This window comes from Suricata suricatta, chromosome 1 (genome assembly GCF_006229205.1).
Source record: "Suricata suricatta isolate VVHF042 chromosome 1, meerkat_22Aug2017_6uvM2_HiC, whole genome shotgun sequence".
NCBI classification, from domain to species: Eukaryota; Metazoa; Chordata; class Mammalia; order Carnivora; family Herpestidae; genus Suricata; species Suricata suricatta.
In genome coordinates, this window is record NC_043700.1 from 84,491,068 (window position 1) to 84,513,451 (window position 22,384).

At 35.3% G+C, this 22,384-nt stretch overlaps 1 long non-coding RNA gene across 1 annotated transcript; it reads right to left on the minus strand.

Moving 5' to 3' along the window:
* Positions 1-1,962: 1,962 nt before the first annotated feature.
* Positions 1,963-22,171, minus strand: LOC115271682. Its single transcript, XR_003900074.1, has 3 exons — positions 22,117-22,171; positions 8,106-8,201; positions 1,963-2,050 (listed from the first exon to the last, which is right to left on the minus strand). It is a non-coding gene; the product is annotated as an uncharacterized LOC115271682 (long non-coding RNA).
* Between the last annotated feature and the right edge of the window lie 213 nt (positions 22,172-22,384).

The following is a 22,384-nucleotide window of genomic DNA, read 5'->3' on the forward strand; positions in this document are numbered from 1 at the left end:
ATCTTCTTAGTTTGCAAATTTTTATCACACAATTAAAACATTACTTTTCACCATTGTTCAACTTAAAATATTTTAGGCATTAATCTTTGTCTAGTCAGTTGTAAATGGTCATATAGCTAATGAATATAATGAATACTGATACATTCATGAATATAGCTTTTATCTCACACATAAAAATCAGGTATGAATAACACATGTATTAACACAGACTGAACAGGGTTATCAAGTGTGGAACAATGTTTGTTGGATTGAAGGCATTTGTAAGTCATATGGGTCTTACAACACATCTGGTTCTCACAGTGTTTTCTAGGGGCTCATAGTTCTCAAATCTTCCTGTGTTTCAGCGTTGCTAAAACTACTATTGTCATTGTAATACTGTGATATTATTTGCCTTTTTCACACTAATTTTCTTGCAACATTTTCTAGATGCTACATCATATCTAATATCACAGCGGTTTGAATGCAAAAAGGAAAAAAAGACCATTCAGCTGACTTCCCTAAGCCAGTCATTAAAGATATGCAAAATCGTAAGGCAAATCGTAAGATTTGCTTTCTTCTTACCTTTTTATTGTCTATAACATTATAGTGATTTTTCATTAACTTGTAAGGGATTTATTACTGTTGTTGTTAAAGCTATTATTAAATAAGTTCTTTTAAATGTCTCCAGTTTAGTTATCAGTGTAGGAACTATTAGCTACATAAAGAAAGCTGTTTGGTACCATTATAGTTTTAAGAGAGAAAAAAGCTCTTGGGAGCAAAATATTTCAAAAAGGCTGATCTAGAAGGCAACAATGGAAATTGATTATTTTGAAGTTTCAATTAAAAATTTTAACATTTATTTATTTTTGAGAGGAGAGAGAGAGAGATGGAGTGTGAATAGGGGAGGGGTAGAGAGAGGGAGAGACACAGAATCAGAAGCAGGATCCAGGCTCTGAGCTGTCAGCACAGAGTCAGACTCGGGGCTCAAACCCACAAGCCCTGAGATCATGACCTGAGCAGAAGTCAGATGCTTAACCGACTGAGCCACTCAGGTGCCCCTCAATTTTCTTTTAATACCTAAAATACTATACCAATACTACTAACAACAATAAAAACACCTGCTCTTTATCTGCTCATTTTTGTCAAACACATTTATTTTATCTGATTGAATTTTTCTTTCACATATTAACTTTTGTATTGAGAAACACCTATTTTACAGCTTGAGCATATGATTCCATAGCAGTTCACACAATTTTTTTCTGCTTATGCCAGGATTTGATTTTGTCAGAAAGCACATAGAGTGCTGCCTCATGGATTTGAGGTCTGCTGTGGAAACCATTTGACAAGTGTTGCGAAAACGGAAGTCTAGTTGGTGACAAATGTCTAACAATCTGTTTCCACAGCACCTGTCTTTATCAGTCTCTTCTGTCATATTAAAATTTCCACTATTACATATTTTCTTTTTAAAGAATAAAAAATGGCTTCAATTTTTAAAAAGTTCTTCTATATAATTAGCAAACTTCAAATATACCCTATGACAGTGGAAGCAGAAAATAACCTGACTAAACAATCTGATTATATTTTACAAATTTAAGATGTGAAATATTCACTACTGATTATTCATACATAATAGAAATACTTGCTACTCACAGTATACTATAAATGACATGTTACCAGGATTTTGAATTTCCTTATTTTGTGACTAATTAAAAGTAATTGAAAGTCATTAAATAAGCAATTGATTCTGCTAACAACGTTCTGTGGAATTTCATTTTTTACTGGCCCTTCTAAATTAGAATAGTAAAATTCAGGAGTAATTGGTTATGAGAGATATAATCTAAGTACTTTTTCTTAATACATTAATAAGTTCAATTAAAATACAGTTTCTGGTCTTTTAAAGTGTTTAACATTAAAAAAGCTCAGGTGAAATGAAAAGACAGCTGTACGTATGATGAAATAGCAAGAACAGTAGGTGTCGGGGACATCTGGAGTTGGTAAGTGATGCATGAATCCTTTTCTTGTGACATCCTCCACTGCCATTCTGGGAATCCAGGAACGGTGTTCAATTTGACTGGGAAAAAAAACCCATGAAAATGGCATTTTATGTTATGAGTTCATCTACTCACAATTTTATTTTAAATGCTACAATGTAGAAATATTGCTTGAGATAAAGAATGTTGGTTAAAACAAATGGAATATAAATATTTTATCAATTACCCAGACATGTTATGTTTAACATATAATATTTATTAATATTTATTATATTCACTTGTATTGATTACTATCAAGCACATGCGTATACCTACTAACATATAGATGCCTATTAAAATTGAATTCCAACGAATTTATTTTTAAGGACTTGATCATAGTTCCTTTTCTCCTGTGTAGGTATATAAAATGCTTCAGTGTGATTTTAAAAATCACGATTTTCTTTTGCAATATTTTCACATTTCCTTATAACAATCAGACTTTATATTTGAGAATAACTATATTCTAGTAAAATTTCTTATAATGTTCTTTCAATTTTCCTTATTTCAGCCACAATAGCTTTCCTATTGTATAAGTGGGAAAATAAACAGAGAAAGAAAGTATACAATTCACCGGTTTCTAGCATCTCATGTATCCTACTTAATAATTCTTTTTTAAGTAAACCAGTTTACAGAAATTACATTTACATGTGGATTAGAAAAGAGACACAAACTTCTGACTTTACAGATGGCTGTTTTTCTTAATTATATGGATAACAGTTTAGGAATAACTAATTGGTCATGCCTGACAAGTAATAGCAGTTTTTCCAAGATAAACAAATGTTCACATTTTTCATACTTAATCAGAGACTTTATGTGCAAAAATGACCAAATGTATCATCTATTCTAAGTCTCCTGTGTTGTTTTGTAATAAACGACCATCTGTACTTTGATTTGACTGAGTTTGTCTGTGATGACCAGAGAATCTGATTACATGGCAGATGGTTTTGGGAAAAGAACTTGTCTTTTGAAAAGTATGCAGGCAATCACTTTTCAGTATTTTTGTCCATACTTTCCCAACTTGGATCTGCTACTTTGGATGTAAAGGTAAGAGTGGAGATACCAGTACCTAGGTGTCATCTCTATGCTTCCCTGAATCATCCAAAATGTGAGGGACAGCTTGGCAGATACATATCAGAATGTCAGGGTTATTAACAAGGGAAACAAAAGAATACTTTTATGCTTGTGGACTTGGTAGTATTAACGTGGGAACTTATGTCTGCTTCTCTGCCTCTCAGTAACAAGATCATACTCTGCATTCTCTTAGGTATTCACAGTGCTGATGTGAATTCCCCTCTCAGTTGTCAGAGGCTCTCCAATGCAAGACTGGCTCAGAATCTGAAAGTGTTCAGTCAGATTAAAAAGTTATTTATTTAATAAATGATATGTACTTTTGCACAATATTTTGACATATTTTAAAATGATTTATATCTGTTTTTTGATCTTCCTAATTATCCTGTACAAGAACTACAGACTCTGTCACTACCTTTTGCAAGAAGCTGAGACTTTGAGAGACTGAGCTGTTTATCACAGGGCCATCATTTATTAACTAGCAGGGCTGTAGCTATACCTCAGGATAAAAAGAACCATTATTTTTTAAATGCCCCTCCCACTGCTACACAAAAACCTTTTCTGATGAAATAATTGGTGTGTGCACTTGGTTAGTTTCAATTCCTAGCAGATGTTTCCCAAAAGCAAAAAAATAAAATTTTATATTACTAATTTTCAAAAGTGGTATTTTTATATTCCTCTTCATGTATTTTTTTGCACTTTATTTTTTTTAATGTTTATTTATTTTTGGAGTGAGAGAGACAGAGCATGAACTGGGGAAGGGGCAGAAAGGGAGGAGACACAGAATCTGAAGCAGGCTCCAAGCTCTTAGCTGTCAGGACTTGACAGCTTGGCTTGTGACTCAAACCCACAAACTGTGAGATCATGACCTGAGCTGAAGTTGGATACTCAACCACCTGAGCCACCCAGGAGCCCCCATGTGTTTTTTTTAAATTTCCTCTTTGATTTCTTGGTGGAAACTTTCTTTGGTCAGTAGCAGAGTATTTAGCCTCTGTCTATTTGTGTTCCTTCCCAGATGTGTGTGTGTGTGTGTGTGTGTGTGTGTGTGTGTGTGTGTGTGTGTGTGAGAGAGAGAGAGAGAGAGAGAGAGAGAGAGAGAGAGAGAGAGAGAGAGAGACTGATTTCTAGTTTGATGCTATTGTGATAAAAAAATATGTATGATATGATTTTCTTCTTTCTGAATTAGTTGAAACTTGTTTGTGGCTGAACAGGTGTTCTATTCTGGATAGTGCTCCACATACAGTTGAAAAGAATGCGTATTCTGCTGTTTGGAAGGAATGTCCTGAATGTATCCATTATGTCTGTCTAGTCCAACAGGCCGTTCAAAGCCACTGTTTCCTTGCTGACTCTCAGTCTGGATTATCTTTCCGTCTATGGAAGTGGGATGTGAAAGTCCCATACTATTAGTGCATTACTGTTAATTTCTTTCTTTATGTTTGTCAATAGTTGCTTTATGTATTTAGGTGTTCTCATGTTGGGTGCATAAATATTCACAATTGATACATCCCCTTGTTGGATTTCCCCTTTATGGTTATGCAGTGTCCTTCTTTGTCCTTTGTTATAATTTTTGTTTTAACATCTATTTTGTCCCATAGAAGTATTGCTGTCTCAGCTTTTTTTTTGCTTTCTTTTGCATAGTAAATGTCTTTGCATCCCTTCATTTTCAGTCTGCATGTGTCTTTAGGTATGAAGTGAATTTCTTGTATACAGCATATAGATGGGTCTTATGTTTTTATCCATCTGTCATCCTAATGTCTTTTGATTGTGGATTTAACTCACTTGCACTTAAAGTAATTATTGATAGGTATGTATTTACTGCCATTTTGTTAATTGTTTCATTGTTGTTTATATAGTTCTTCTCTGTTCCTTTCTTCATGTTCTACAATAAAATTTTGCTGCTCTGCAGGTTTATAGAGAATGTCTCCATGCAAATTTTGCTGGTATAAGAGGCTAGTTCCCTTCCTGTAAGTTGTGTCCTAAATCTTAAGACTGTCCTTGATGATCTGACTTAATTATGAATATGTTTCCCTAATCAGTAATCACACTAGAGGTATAGATCTGTGCACCAGTTGGATTTAGTGCGAAATATAAGAAATTAAGACCATCTCAGCAAAATCCAGGCTATATAGGCATTAGAATATTACAAACATCTAGATATATAATGTTCTATATATATATTTCAGATAATGATTAAAATATTTATCTTATGGTGATATTAATCAAGAGACTGCCTAGATAGCATAAGAGAGAAATATATGAATATGTAATATTTTAAGGTACATTGAATCTAAGGTATATAATATTTTAATATTATATTGAATCTAAAAAATTGACTTTATGTCAAGATGAGAGTTTTCAACTCATATGTTATCTTTCTCATAAATATAATTTCTGAAATAATTCAAGAAATATACAAATATAAATTAATCCATAGGATCACTAGAAAGAATTAATTGTGACAAAGATAATAAAAAAATAAGCAAATTTGTAAGCTTTAACGCAGTTAGAATGAGATCAACAAAATAGAACAAAGATACAAAGACAGGAGAGAATTAAGTTGTTGTTCATTGACTTTTCCTTAAGAACACCAAAAATAATATAATAATTAAAAAAGTCCTACACAGTCCGCTTGAGGACGAGACGATATTCAGGCAAATTCCATAGACAGCAGGGAGCCCGTGCAATAATATGCTGACAATCTCAATTTGGGTGTTGCTGCTACTCACCATTAGCTCTACTGATCAAACATATAAAAATATAAATTATTAGATAAAATTGGTAAAACATTTAATAGAAATTTTGGAAAAAGTACAACATAGAAAAAAAAGGGAAAGGGTGCCATTATAGAAATAGAGACAGTTTCTTTGAGCTGAAAAAAATCTTGTTTTTGTATCAAAATTTTCCATTAAGTGTCATGTAAGAATATTAAGGGAGAAGGAAAAAAGGGGTGCATAGAAACGTAAAAACAGATACTTGAATGTGCATTTTGGCAGTGACCATAACAAGAAGTACAATGGAGATGGTTATATTAATGAAACTATTATGTTCTTATCTATAGCATTTACATTAACAAAGAACCGACAAAGTATAAAATGCATACTCACGAACTCCGATATATCAGGGCCCATTAATTTGACTCAGTTTGAAGGATATTATGTTCAATTACATACTTATTAATTTAGAAATCTAGATGAAATGGAGTTTTGAGGGACTAAATGAATTATGCAAATATGTATAAAATTGTCTTAGAAAGACTAAATTGATCGATACATGCATAATAGCAAAAACAGTTAAACAGAAGAACTAAAATATCCAAGCTCTCTCACTATTTTAACCCACAAAAGCATCTGCATGAAGATTTTCTGTAAAAATTGAAGGACAAATCAAGGACAAAACTGTTTCTTTGCCCCTAGAAAGGGCCAATGCAGAGATAAAAGTTACAGAATTTCTCAATCCATTCTATCTTAGTATTATATAAACAGGTAGTCTATATCCAATGGAAAATACTGAACAAATCTGGCTTATCAGCATGGAAATGATAATTCTAAATAAAATAATTATGAATCATGACAGTATGTTATTGCAATAATTAATACAGCATTATCCTGGATGTAATATACTGATTCTAATAGTAGTTTCTTTTCTTTTTTAACCACTTGGATCAATTTTTCACTACTCTATTTTTCCTTCTATTTCCTAAGTGTAGTACACATCAATATTCAGTCATTAGAGGTTTTTCCTTGGTTGATCTATATTTTCTCCACAGTTAAACTCTAATGTCCTGACTTACCATATTTATCTCCAGAGTTTCTATTCCTCTTAAAATTCATTCTCCACTATCTAATTTGTTACTGACCTCTTTTCCACAGAAATCCATTTGACATATTGCAAAGAGATATGTCATTCTAGAACATTTCTTGACTATGACATCTCTCCAGATCAAATGATTTCTGCATCTTTCACTTGTTTAAAAATCAAAAAACAGAAACAAATCATTCTTAGCTTGACACACAAAATCATTTTCAATGTGGCTAGTATCAGCGAAGGCATATTTATTTTTCTGTATGATTTGCAAAATATATTTATTCATACAAGCTGATTGATTCCTATTCTTCAAATGTATCATGCTCATTTACTACTCTCCTCCTTTGCCTACACTTTCCTTCTTACCTGATACCTGCCTTCCTTTGCATTTCCATTTTATAGTCTCAATTTCAAGTCCTAATTCATAATTGATTCCCTTTGAAATCTTTTCAAGTTACTTCTTTGTGATATTCTCTTATTTTTTGATAATTAATGTGAAAATAAAGATAACTTCTGGATTATAAAATATATCTAATAAATAGTAGTTGAATGGACGTATACAAGATTTTGAAGATATAAAATTAACCTCTATCCATAAAATGACAAGTAAAAGTCAAGGAAACATAAGCAAAGGAAGGGTGTGGAGATGTTTTGGTTGTCATGGCAATAAATATGTAGGAAGCAATGGCTTATGAAGTCCTTCTTAGTAAATCAAAGAGGGAAGAAGGATACTAAGAGGACAGAATCATTTTTAAAAAAATTATTTATTTATTTGTAAACAGAGACAGTGCATGAATAGGGAGGGGCAGAGAGAGAGGAAGACACTCTGAAGCAGACCCTGCACTGCAGCATAGAGCCTAACACAGTGTTCAAACCCAAATGCATGATCCATAGATGGTGACCTGAGTCAAAATCAGTAGTCAGAAGCTTGACCAACTGAGCCACCCATATGTCCCAGAACAGAGTTATTAAACTAAACAGAAATTACTTGGAAGAAACTTTTATGCATGTCACTGTTGTCCATTTATACCTTATGAGGCAGTTTTGTATACAGCACTCTCTCGTTAGTATGAGAATAATTTTCAGGCATCCAAATACACATTGATTACCTTCATTTCATTCATTTAAAGAAGTTACCCCAGAAATACTGATATTCTGGTTAGATAATTCTTTGCTGGTAGGGGACTTTCCTGTGCTCTGTGGAATGGTGTGAGCTCTACATACCTTCTACTTGAGAGATGTCAACAGTTTCTTTCCCTCAGCCCGACTCCCACTGCTGATGTGACAACCAGACATGTTTCCTGATGCTGCCAAATGTTTCTTGGGGGAAAATAATAGACATTGTGTGAAAAATATTACTTTAAAAAGGATCTTCAGGAGTAAAGCACACAGAGAGGACTTTTTTTTAGAATCTCTTTTTTATTTGCCTGGATAATAACTACTATTGCACTGAAAATAATATAGGACATTCTTTAGTGTTTTTTTTATCATTTTAGGAAAAATGGTTAAATTTAAACTATCAAAAACCAAATAGAAAAATTCTTTAACATATTTTAAGTCCCATAATCAATCATGTGATTACTATACAAATTGGAAGAAAAGTTTGTCTGCATTTTTTAAGTCATACTCTTGTTTTGATATTGAGTAGCAGTGACCTATATTTAACTCTTTCACTGCTCTGGTTTGCATGTAAATTTATTTCTATGTATGGCTTGAGCTCAAAACTGAATTTATATTTCTGAGAATCAGTTCCTATAATAAAATGAATGTAGAGAATTGCATTGTGCATCACCTCATACAGGGGGGAAATTATTACAAAAGGTAGGAATAGCTTTTGCATTCATGGGGCTTAACAGAGCAAATCTCCCTTTGACACTAAACCCAGAGGAACTCTTTCCTCTATTCTTATTTTCCAAGTCTAAACAGCTATTTTGGGAGACATCAAAAAGATATACTATTGGCTAGTAGGGATGTTTAGCCTTTTGGGAGTAATTTGGGTGAGATTAAGGTACACTAACTTCAATTGAGAGTCCCATTTCTTCCTGTGGTGAAAAAAAATGCTAAGAAAGAATCTTTTATATTCATACTACAGGCAACCAAGAAACATAATCTTGAGAAAAATCTCAGTTTTAAGACTCCACATTAATGCAGCACACTGAATCTCACACTACTAGCATCAGACACAGCTAACCTGAGGGTTAACTGCAATGCCCCTCACTTCTGTGATATTTCAAGTCCAATTATATCCAAAAGATCCAGTGATTATAGTATAATTCCTATATGCTTAAAAAGAAGTTCCCTTCAAAATCAAAATTGTGAAGCAGCTGCAAAATGCATTTTCTTTCATTTTATGATTTTCTTTTATTTTTCAGTTATATCTTTTTACCAAGACTCTATTTTTTTCCCTTAATTCCAGCAACCCAGTTTTCCAGCAAGATTTTTCTACCTCTAAACTGTCTTAAGATTCTCTGCCAGTATGCCTGACAAGCTTACATGCCTTCTCCCCTTTCTAGTATCTTCACATAATACACATTTTTTGGTGCACCAAAGAACCATTTTGTAAAAAATAAGCCATAAATATGGTTAGACTAGAAGAGTCGTTAACTTCAGCATGGAAAAAATGATGATAAAAACCTAGGAGAAACTGAGCTTATAAATGTCACATTATAACATTTTTGGTGATTACATTTGCTGTTTCTCATAATTTCTAACCTATTGGAACTCAGTGGAATATCAGGTGGAAGTTCTCAAGTGACGAGGAACTAGGAATAGTTTAGAGACCATATACACACCGGCTTATTTTAAAAATTTGGAAAATCTCCAGAGATATGTAAGTTTTAGGCAAAAATTACTAGTGAATATCAGTTAAAGATATCAACTTGGATAGGCTAAAGTACAGGTTATTCAATTAAACACTAATTCACGTGTTGTTGTGTAGATGTCATTCAAATTCATGATCAGATGACTTTAAGTGAAGAGGATTATCCTAGATAATGTGAGTTTTCTTTGTTCAACCAATTGAAAGGCTTGAGGATGGAATGGCAGCTTCCACTCACACTGAGAATTTGATCTTGCTCTCCCAAATGTCCTACTCTATTGATTTTGAATTTGGCATCCACAATTATACAAGCCAATTTCATTCACCTGTTGCACTTTGCATGCACCAGTTGAGAAAAAAAAAGAAAAAACCTTCATTTAAGTGAAGTTTCTAGGGGTTCAGTGCCATGAAGCATGTTGAGATATTCTTGGACATAAAATATGAGCTGTTGTTGCTTTTGGCCCAAACAAAACAGAGACAAAGTGCCTAATTATGCCTCTTTAGATTTTGTAGGCAACATATCCTTCATGAAGTATGCTATTCTGGCCCATTACAAAGTGGCCTGAAGAGCTGCTCCTTTAGTCTAGAGTCCAGAAGCGAAGGCTCTGTGACAGTGACAAGCTTTCAAGTATGCTGACTTTGCCACTTGGCCATATACCACTAGATGCTATGGTGCTTTAGATGTCAGTGGTAGATAGAGATGCTGAATTAAAACTTCTACAGGCATTTACAAGTGAATCACAGAGAAGATCCTGAGGATTTTGGAGGAAAAGACTGGCATCCCCCACAGATACTCTCCTATAACTACTGTCCTTTTGAAGAGCAGTTCTCGATTTATTACTAAGTTTTAGTAAATACTGACTATTTAACCCTCAACCGTGAAATTACAACCCAACCTGAGTTGCCCATCATGAACTGGGTATTATCTGACCCACCAAACAGTAAAGTTGGGCATCAGCAGCAGCATTCTGTTTTCAAGTGGGAGTGATAGATGATACCAGACTAGAGCGAGCCCTGAAGACACAAGCAAGCTATATGAGGAAATGGCCTGAATGCACGGAACCCCTACTCTTGCTTTATTAGCTTTTCTTTCGCACTACACACTCAGGGCCTTCTATGATTAGCTAACTGGACAGGAGAAAACTCAGGCGTGGTGTATAGACGGTCTTGCATAACATACAGGAACCATCTGAAAGTGGGCAGCTATAGCTCACGGCCCTCCCCAAGATATCTTTGAAGACAACAGTGAAGGAAAATCCTCCCAGTTGGTAGAACTTCAAACAGTGAGCCTGGTTGTACATTTTTCTTGGAAGGAACAATTACCAGGCATACAGACACATATGGATTTATGGGCTGCGGCCAGTGGTTTGGCAAATGGCCAGGGACTTGGAAAGAACTTAATAAGATGATTGGTGACAGAGATCTTGGGAAAGGTATGTGGATGGACTTGCTGAATAGTCAAGGACTCTAACATACGTTATATGTGAATGTTCATCAAAGAGTGATCTCAGTAGAGAATTTTAATAATCAAATTGATAGGATGACATATCAGTGGATATTAGCTTCTTTGTCACTCCTGTCATTGGTCAATGTGTTCATGAAAAAAGTGGATATAGTGGCATGGATGGAGGTTATTCATGGGCTCAGCAACATAGACTTCAACTCACCATAGAGAGCTGGTTATAGCCACTGCTGAGTGCCCAATCTGCCAGCAGCATGGACCAACAATGAATGATTCCTTAGTATGGCACCATTCCCCATAGTAATCTATCAGCCACCTATTAGCAGCCTGATTACATGAACCATCTCTATAGTTGAAGGAGTAGCACTGTGGTCTGTGTGACACTTATTCTGAATATGGATTTATCTGTTCTGCGCATAATGCTTCTATCAAAATTACCATCCAGGGACTTACAGAATGCCTATCCACCATCATGATATTCCAGAGAGTATTACCTCTGATCAGTTATCTCTGATCATTTATTTTTTTAACTTTTGAAAATGTTTATTTACTTTTGAGAGAGAGAGAGAGAGAGAGAGAGAGGGAGAGAGAGAGAGTAGGGGAGGGGCAGAGAGAAGGAGACACAGAACCCGAAGCAGGCTCCAGGCTCTGAGCTGTCAGCACAGAGACCAATGCAGGGCTCAAACCCACAGGACGTGAAATCATGACCAGAGCCAAAGTTGGACACTTAACCGACTAAACCTCCCAGGTGCCCCCTCATCACTTCTTAAAATGATATTTAGTTTAGCAGTGGCCAGCGTCTATTGAATTACTAGTTATACCATGTTTCCCATCATTAGGTATTGGTTGCCTTCGTAGAACAGAGCTATGGCCTTTAGAAGACTCCCTTACGGTGTCAGCTTGGTGGCAGTACTGTGTGGGGCTTTTGCAGTGTCCTCCATGAAGTTCTATATGTTCTAAATCAGTGATGAAAAATAGTGCTGTTTGCCCCATAGGCAGTATTCGCATTCAGGAATTAAGAGGTGGAAATGGGAGTAGAACTACTACTGCCACTAGCAAAAATTTTAATTTTGTGCCTGTGATCTTATGCTCTGTTGATTTAGAAGTCTTAGTCCAAAGGGAGGAATACTTCCACCACTAAGCCCAACAACATTCCCACTGAATTAGAAGTTGACAATGTCACTGGCTGTGCTGGTCTCACATCTCTGTGTCAGCAGACAAACGAGTTCCTATACTGACTGGGATGATTGATCCTTACCATCAAGGGGGAATTGGTTTGCACAATTTTCACTGCACAGTAGAAGTAAGGAAGAATATGGCTGGAATACAGGAGATCCCTTAACTCATTTCCTAGTATTGCCATGTCTTGTTTAAAGTAATAAAAAGCAACTAAGGTAAGAATGCTAAAGGCTCAGACCCATCAGGAATTAAAATTTAGGTCACTTCACCAGGCAAGGAAATGTGACCAGATGAGGTGCTGGAATAATAGTGGAAATGTGATTATTAATAGTAACTATGAACTCATGACCAGTTGCAGGAATGAGGACTGTAATAACTTTGAGACTGTATTTCTTATTTTGTTATGGATATGTTTATAAATAGATAAAGCATTTTTCATTTTCTTCTCATTCATTCCATTATCATCTAACATAAGAAATATTAATAAATATTAACTTTATACTACTGTATTTAAGTTACAGGATATTAAAGGGAATAACAAACATTGCACAAAAACTGTGCATTCTCCTCCAGGGAAATAACTGGTGCATTTTGCTTGTGCACAGGACAGTCATTTCACATTGGAAGAAAGTATAACTTTGTTATTATTTTTATCTGAAGAGTGAACATAGTTTAAGGAGATATGTATGGGTGCCAAGTGTTGACAAGTGTTGGACATTCATGGTCAGTTTGGCCAAGCTATACCTAATTATTCAAATACTAATCTAGATGTTGCTCTGAAGATATTTACAGCTGTGATGATAATCATAATCAGCTGACTTTAAACAAAGGGGAGTATTTTAGATAATCTGTGTGGGCCTGATTCTTGTTTTTCAAGTTTTTATTTAAATGCAAGTTAGTTAAGCTACAATGTAATATTAGTTTTAGGTGTAGAATTTAGCATTGATCACTTATATATAACACACAGTGTTCATCATTACAAGTGTCCACCTCCCTTTCATCAAGCCTCAGTTTGTGCTTTGTAGTTAAGAGACAGTTTCTTAGGTGGTCTCTCTTTTTTTCCCCATATGTTTATCTGTTTTTTTTTTTCTTAACTTCCACATATATGTAAAATAATATGGTATTTTTCTTTCCCTGAATGACTTATTTCACTTAGCTAGAATACATTCTAGCTCCACACAGGGCATTGGAAATGCAAGATTTTATTACTTTTGATGGCTGAATAATATTCCACTATATATCTATACCTCTCTCTATATATGTCACACCTTTATAATATTTCATTATATATACATATATATGTGTATCTATGCATCTAATCTATATGAGGATATATCATACATTTATCCATTCATCAGTTCAAGGACCCTTGGGCACTTTCCATAATTTGGCTATTATTGGTAATGCTGCTATAATTATTGGGGACCAACGTACTCCTTTGAATCAGAATTTTTGTTTCCTTCATGTACATACTTATTAGGGTAGGGTTGTAGGGTAGTTCTATTTTTAACTTTTTGAGGAAACTCCTTACTGTTTTCCAGAGTGGCTGCACCAGTTTGCATTTCACCAAAAGTGTAAGAGGATCTCCTTTTTCTAAATCTTTATCAAAACTTGCATTCTGTATTGTTAATTTTAGCCATTCTGACTAGTATTAGGTGATATTTCATTGTAGTTTTGATTTGTAATGAGAGATGTTGAGCATTTTTTCATCTGCCTATTAGTCATCTGTTTATCCTATTTGAAACATGTCTATTTATGTTTTCTGACCATTTTTTAACTGGATTATTTGTTTTTTTGGGGGGGTAATGAGTTTGGTAATTTACTTATAAATTTTGGATACCAACCCTTTATCAGATATGTCATTTGAAAATGTCATCTCTCATTTTATAGGTTGCTTTTTAGTTTTGTTAATTGTTGGCTTCACTGTCCAGAAACTTTTTATCTTGATGAAATCTGGATAGTGTATTTTTGCTTTTAATTCCCTGGCCTCAGGAGACACATCTAGTTTGCCAACTTAAAAGAGATTATTGCCTGTGTTCTTTTCTAGGATTTTGATGGTTTCTTGTCTCACAAGTGGGCATTTATCCATTTTGAATTTATTTTTGTGTATGCTGTAAGAAAGTGGCCTAATTTAATTCTTTGGCATTTTGTTGTCCAGTTTTCTTTCCATTAAAAATTTTTTTTAATATAGTTTGTTTATTTTTGAGACAGAGAGAGACAGAGCACTAGTGAGGAAGCAGCAGAGAGAGAGAGACACAGAATCTAAAACAGGCTCCAGGTTCTGAGCTGTCAGGACAGAAACTGATGCGGGGCTTGAACCCACCGTGAGATCATGACCTGAGCTGAAGTCGGACACTTAACCGACTGAGTCACCCAGGTGCCCCCAGTTTTCTCAACACCATTTGTTGAAGAGACTTTTTCCCATTGGATATTCTTTCCTGCTTTGTGTAAGAGGAGTTGAACATATAGTTGTGGGTCCATTTCTGGGTTTTCTATTCCATTGATTTATGTGTCTGTTTTTGTGCCAGTACCATACTGTCTTGATGACTACAGCTTTGTAATAAAGCTTGAGATCTGGAATCATGATGTCTACAGTTTTGTTTTCTTTTTCGGGATTGCTTTGCTTATTGCTTTTGTGGTTCTATACAAATTTTAGGATTGTTTGTTCCAGCTCTACAAAAAATGCTGTTGGTGTTAGGATAGGGATTGCATAAAATATGTAGATTGCTTTGGTAGTTTAGACCTTTTACCAATATTTCTTCGTCCAATCCATGAGCATGAAATGCTTTTCCATTTCTTTGTATCCCCTTCCATTTCTTTCATTGTGTCCTATAGCTTTCAGAATATAGTTTTTTTTTTTTTTTTACTTTTTTAGTTGGGTTTATCTTATTGTTTTTGGTACTATTGCAAATGGGATTGATTCCTTAATTTCTCTTTCAGGTGTATAGAAATGCAACCAATTTTCATACACTGATTTTGTATTCTGCAACTTTACTGAATTTTGGTATCAGTTCTAACAATGTCTTGGTGAAGTCTTTTGGATATTCTATATAGAGTATCATGTCATCTGAAAATAGTGAAAGTTTTACTTCTTCTTTGCCAATTTGGATGCTTTTTATTTCTTTTTGATATCTGATTGCTGAGGCTAGGACTTCCACTACTATGTTAATTAACAGTGGTGAGAGTGAACATCTCTGACTTGTTCTGTATTGTAGAGGAAAGCTCTTAGTTTTTCCCAGAGGATAATATTAGCTGTGGGTTTTTTTTTTCAGACATGTTCCCTCTATACCTACATTGTTGAGGGTTTTTATCATGAATGGATGCTGTACTTTGTAAAGTTATTTTTCTGCATTTATTGAAAGGATCATATAGTTATTATCCTTTATTTTGTTAATATGGTATATCACATTGACAGTATTGTGAATATTGAACAATCCTTAAACCCAGGATAAATTCCACTGATTGTGGTGAATGATTCTTTTAATGTTCTGTTAGATTCAGTTTGCTAGTATTTTGTTGAAAATTTTTGCATCCATTTTTGCCAGGAATGTTGGTCTGTAGTTATCTTTTTTAGAATTCTTTTTCTGGTTTTTGGAATCAAGGTAGTACTGGCCTCATAGAAAGAATTTGGAAGTTTTTCTTCCATTTCTATCTTTTGAATAATTTGAAAATAGGTATTAACTTTTATTTAAATGTTTGGCATAATTCCCCTGAGAAGTAATCTAGGCCTGGACACTAGTTTGTTGGGCGATTTTTTAATTACTGTTTTAATTTCAGTTGGTCTGTTCAAGTTTTCTATTTTTTCCTGTTTCACTTTTGATACTTTATATGATTCTAGGAATTTATCCATTTCTTCCAATTTGTCCAATTTGTTAGCATATAGTTCCTCATAATATTCTCTTGTAATTGTTTGCATTTCTGCAGTGTTGGCTGTGATCTCTCTTCTTTCATTCATGATTTTATTTATCTGGTTCTTTTTTCGTTCTCATAAGTCTGGCTATGGATTTATCTTTTTTTTTTTTTTTTTTCAGAGAATGAGATCCCAGCTTCATTGATCTGTTCCACTATATTTTTAGTTTCTATATAATTTATTTCCACTCTAATCTTTATTATTTCTCTTCTTCTGTTGGCTTTTGGCTTCATTTGTGGCTGTTCTTTTTAGTTTCTTAGATATAAAGCTAGGTTTTATATTTGAGATTATCTTGCTTCTTGAGGTAGGCCTTTTTGTTATATACTTCTCCTTAGGACCTCTTTTCTCACATCCCAAAGGTTTGGACCATCATGTTTTCACTTTGTTTCCAAGTATTTTTTATTAAATAATATTTTATTTCCTGTTCTGACCTATTTATTGTTTATCATGTATCTAGTATCGGGTTGTTTAATTTCCGTGTATTTGTGCTCTTTCCAAATGTTTTCCTTGTGGTTAACTTCAAGTTTCATAGTGAGGTCAGAAAAAAGCATGTTATGATCTTTTTGTACTTGTTGAGGCCTGCTTTGTGACCTAGTATGTGATCTATTCTGGAGAATACCCCATGTGCATCTGAAAAGAATGTATATTCTGCTGTTTTGGGAACAAATGCTCTGAATATATTTGTTATATCCCTCTGATCCAGTGTGTCATTTATTTTTTTAATTTTTTTTTAATTTTTAGTATTTTATTTATTTTTGATACAGAGAGAGACAGAGCATGAGAGGGGAAGGGGCAGAGAGAGATACAGAATTGGAAGCAGGCTCCAGGCTCCCAACTGATCAGCATAGAACCTGATGCCAGGCTCGAACCCATGGACATGAGATCATGACTTGAGCCGAAGTCAGAGGCCTAACCAACTGAGCCACTCAGGCGCCCCCAGTTTGTCATTTAAAGGCATTGTTTTCTTTAATATTCTGCTTAGATGGGTCTGTCCATTGATGTAAATGGGGTGTTAACATCCCCCAATATTATTATCAATGAATTCCTTTATGTTTGTTATTAATTGTTATACATATTTGTTTGTTCCAAGTTGGGGCATACATATTTATAATTGTTAGATCTTCTTGTTGGAAGGTCCTCCTTAGTGACATGATGCCCTTCTTCATCTCTTGTTCCATCATTGACTTAAAATATAGTTGTCTGATATAAGTATTGTTATTCTGGCTTTCTTTTGACCTCCATTTTCAGGACAAATGTTTCTCCATTTCCTCACTTTCTTTTTTATTTTATTTTTTATTTTTAATGTTTATTATTATTATTATTTGGGGGGAGGAGAGTGTGTGTAAGGGGAGAGGTGCATCAATAGAGGGAGACACAGAATCTGAAACAGGTTCCAGGTTCTAAGCTGTCAGCACAGAGCCTAATGTGGGACTCAAACCCACGCACTGTGAGATCACAACCTGAGCCAAAATCAGACACTTAGCAGATTAAACCACCCAGGCGCCCCATCCATCTCCTCACTTTCAATCTGCAGGTGTCTTTAGGTCTAAAATGAGTCTTTTGGGGCAGCATATAAAAATGTCTTGTTTGTTTTTTTTTTCTTCCATTCTGACATCCTATGTCTTTTGATTGTAGTGTTTAGTTCATTTACTTTAAGAATCATTATTTATAGTCATGTAATCATGCCATTTTATTACTTGTTTTGACATGTCATTATTATTGGAGATTTTTCTCTACTCCTTTCTAGTCTTCATCACTTTTGGTCTTTCCTTCACACTCTAAGAGTCCTCTTTAATATTTCTTGCAAGGCTAGTTTGGTGGTCACACACTACTTTAGTTTTTGTCTGTCTAGGAAACTCTTTATCTCTCCTTCTGTTCTGAATGATAGCCTTGCAAGACACAGTATTCTTGGCTGCAGATTTTTCCTGATATCATGCCACTTCCTTCTGGCTCGCCAAACTTCTGTGGAGAGGTCTGCTGCTAACCTTAGTGGTGTTCCCTTATAAGTTAGGCACTTATTTTGTCTTGCTGCTTTTAGTATTTTTTATTACTATATTTTGTAAATTTAATTACAACGTGTTTTGGTGTTTGCCTGCTTTTGTTGATTTTTATCAGAGTTCTCTATGCCTCCTGGATTTGGATATCTGTTTCCTTCCCCAGATTAGGGAAGTGTTCAGCTATTATTTTCTCAAATAAACCTTATACTACCTTTTCTCTCTCTTCTTCTAGGACTCCTTTGATTTGGATGTCATTAAATTTGATGGAGTCATTGAGTTACCCAAGTCTATTCTCATGATCTATAGTTCTTTCTCTTTTGTTTTGCTTCCTTACTTACCAAACATTCTATCTTTTATGTTACTATTTGTTCTTCTGATTCTTCCATTCTTGTGGTCACTACATCCACATGGTTTTGAATCTCAGTTATATTTTTCAACTCCTTTATCTCTTTGGTAAGGGTCTCCCTGGTGTCTTTTATGGTTTACTCAAACCCAGCAAGTATCCTTATGATTGTTGTTTTAACTTATCCATCTGGCGTATTATTGGTTTCTGTTTTTATTAGATCTATGGCCATGCCCTTTTCTTGTTTTTTTTTTTTCTTTTGGAATAAATTCCTCCATTTTGGCATTTTATTTGGGTCTCTGTCTTCTTTGTGTTAGAAAAGTATGTTGTGTTATGTTTCCTGTTCTTGCAGGGAATGGCTTTATGGAGAAGATGTCATATAGTGTCCAGGGCTTAGTGCTTCAGGTAGTGTCTCTGGTGAGTGTTGCATGTACTCGACTCCTACATTTTAGCTGCTTTATTCCTCAGATCAATCTTCTACAGAGGCTTCTCTTGCCTATAGTGGTTAGTGTTGCAACCTTACCCATAGTATGGTGAGTTTAAGTAGGTGCTCTCTGGTCTGCTTGCCAAATGAGACCTGATGATATTTCCATTAGAACTCAAGCCTTGCAGAGCTCTGTGGTCAATAGATGTGGTGCATGCAGAGGTTTCTGCTGGCCTTCTGGGGAAGGGGCCTGCTGTGTGGTCCTTAGGCACATGTGCTGGAAAAAAGCAGCATCAGCAGAGTGCAGTAGGAAGGACTTGGCGTAGGCAGATTAGGCAACTATTGTTAGTACTCTACTGTTTACTGAAGCTGGTTTATGCTGATGGGCAGTGGAAGGCAATGGTGTCAGCTAGCAACTTCGTCCCAGATAGGGGACTCTGTGCTTGCCGTTGCCAGTGAGTCACTCACAGAAGAGTGAATAATATCCCCTTCTATGTCCCAGGCATTTTTAAGATTATTATTTTCACTTTGTCTGTCTCTGGGTTGCTTGCCTGCCAGGAGAAGTGCAATTCAGCCTCTATCCCAGCAAAGCCTGCTGACTTTTATAACTCCAAACCTTAAGAACGTGCTGTGATGGGGGCCTATGCTGGTATTCTGGAGGAGAGTCTTGCCACATTGGGGAAGATGCAGGCTTTGCTAAGAAGGGAAGGCATGCAAGAACACCAAGGCTCAGGATTTGGAGTGAGCAGGCTCAACAGCCAGTGTCTGGGTTAGCCGTCTTCAGCAGGTGTCTGCATCTATGCTGAGGAACAGGGAAGGAAAATGGTGCCAGCGGCTATTCTATCACCATATAGGAGCACCATATGTGCTCCAAGAGCTAACATTCTCTCCCATGCACCTTAGGTGATCCTCAGATTGTTCTGTCTGCCCAGGGTTGCTTGAACTGCCTTCTCTCTTTGTCAGTCCTCAGGTGGATTTCTTGAGTATTCAGAATGACTTGTATCTATCTAGCTGTGTTTGAGGGATGAGGCAAGCAAAGGGTTCTTCTACTATGCTACCATCTTAGCTCCCCCGCCACTCTGTATAAACCTTCTTCAATTAGTTCAAAACCCTTAGAACAAACTAAAGTTTCCTGGAAGGAGAAGACATTCTATCTGTGTCCTGCATTTTTAATGCCTGAGAGTTCCATTTTTCCCTTCCTAACAACTTACCCTATACAATTTGGGCTTGACTAGGCAGCCCTCACAATCGTGTATATACTCCTTATCATAGATTGAAACAAATGAAATACATCTGACATGGTTAATTTGCCTTAAAAAATCTAGAAAGGTATCTCATTGAACGAAATTATGGCAACTGAGGAATATTTGGAAAAGTGCCATGCAAGTTAAATCAGTCTTAATCTTTAGGGATTGGAAAAAATGAACCACTTGTGTGAGGCCCACACAACACTGCAACATTAAGGATGATAATTATATAACACCACCTCTGAGATTAAAAAAGACATAGCAGGAGAACAAAAATTAAAACTGAAAAGAACAATAACACAAACAACATTGCAAATATCTGTAAAACTTTCACTCACAAAAGAACTTATGGGCTAAAATATGTAGGTTCCTGAGCTGCAATATATTGATGCTCATTAATCTCACTCAGTTTGAAGGACATCACATCAAGAACATCTCAAGAAAGAAATGCTAATCTCCTGACAGTCAGTCTCTACATTTTTTTGGAATATATATATGAATCAAGGAGGATTTCGCAAAATGCAATTCCACTTGCTTTTCTAATCATAATTCAATATAGAAATAAAAAGAGGAAAATAAAAGACTATAAGGAAATTGAACTAGAATAATAAATAGAAAAAAAAGCAGGTATCATCCTCAGAAACAAATTCATCTTGAAAAGCAATATGCTAATTCTTTGTATGCTACGATGTACCTCTTTTTCCCCTTAAAAACTGTGAAAGCAAAACCAAATGATTTGCTTTGTACACCTGGCATCCAACACAATTAGTCATTTCTGAGTGTCCTTAGGAAAGCACAGCTTTTCTCACGGATGTAAATGCTTTCAGCTCATTTCAATAAGAGACATTTCTGTCCTGCGGCATCCCTTTTTGAGACAGTGGATTTGGAGCATTTAGATAAAAACAAACTCCCTCTGCTCAGAATGTGATTAAAGCCTCTGTGTGGGCAGGGAGCAGAGAGCAAAGGGGCCCTAGACATCAATCTGAGTCTTGCGATATGCTTTCAATTATAAAGGGAAACCCAGGTGATGCTTCTACATTTCACAAGCCAGTTGGTAAAGATGAGAATCCCTCTACAAAATGAGGCTGCCTTCATTCCCACAGTCCGTTCCAGCCCTAGCATCAGGCTATAGGCCCAAGTACACTGAATCGCTAATTAAGTTTGTAGTCTATGGAAATTTCAGCAACCCCAGTTGTATGGAGTCCAATAGGAGAAATGTCTTATGAACGCACAGGAGGGTTTTTGTTTAGCTATCTCTTGAAAGTGATGAAATTAATTATTTTTTTTGTTTTTGCCTATCTCTGAATTACTAAAATAGATTTCTCAATTTTGCACATTATCTCTTCCACTACTGTGAGCAATGTGTTGCATTTTACTCAAATTCTTTGTCTTTAGCAATACCTTAAGCAACTGGAACTTTTGGCTGCTCCCCCCGACCCCTTTTTTTAAAATTCGTGTTTACTTAAAATGTAACACTCCTCAGAGGAAAACATTCTTTGAAATCTAAGATCATATACAAATAAACAAGCTGGTGCTACTTTTTCCTTACTTGAGTATAATATTGCAATACATAAAACAAAGGTGGTAGTGCCTGATTATCACAAGAAAGGTGATGTCTTAGCTGTTTATATCTCACAATATAAATTTGTAATACTTTACTAATCTAATGCAAAACAAGGAATAATATAAAGTAATATAGAAAGCAGTCATGGAGAGGAAGTAAAATGAAAAGGGAATGTGTTATAATATTTGTAATTCAGAAATACTAGGGCAGATTCTCCCAACCTGTATTCTCAAAATTATACTAGAATGTAATTTTCTTAGGAAATCCCCCAAGGGATCTCTACGTATTTACCAGAGTGATTGTGCATTGGAGTAAGGAAAATAATCAGATTTTTCCAGTGTTCCCCTTCCTCCACAAAAAGAGATATTCTCATATACAACGTTCAAAATCACCATCTTGGAGATTCACAAGGTCCAAGTCCAGCCTTAAACTCTAAAAGAGAACAAAACAAACCATTACTTTGTGTCCGTTTGGTTAAGTCAATGGGCCTCAAACTTATGTGACCACTGACACCTCGTTACTGGAAATCTATTTTTAATCAAACAAGATATTATTTTTG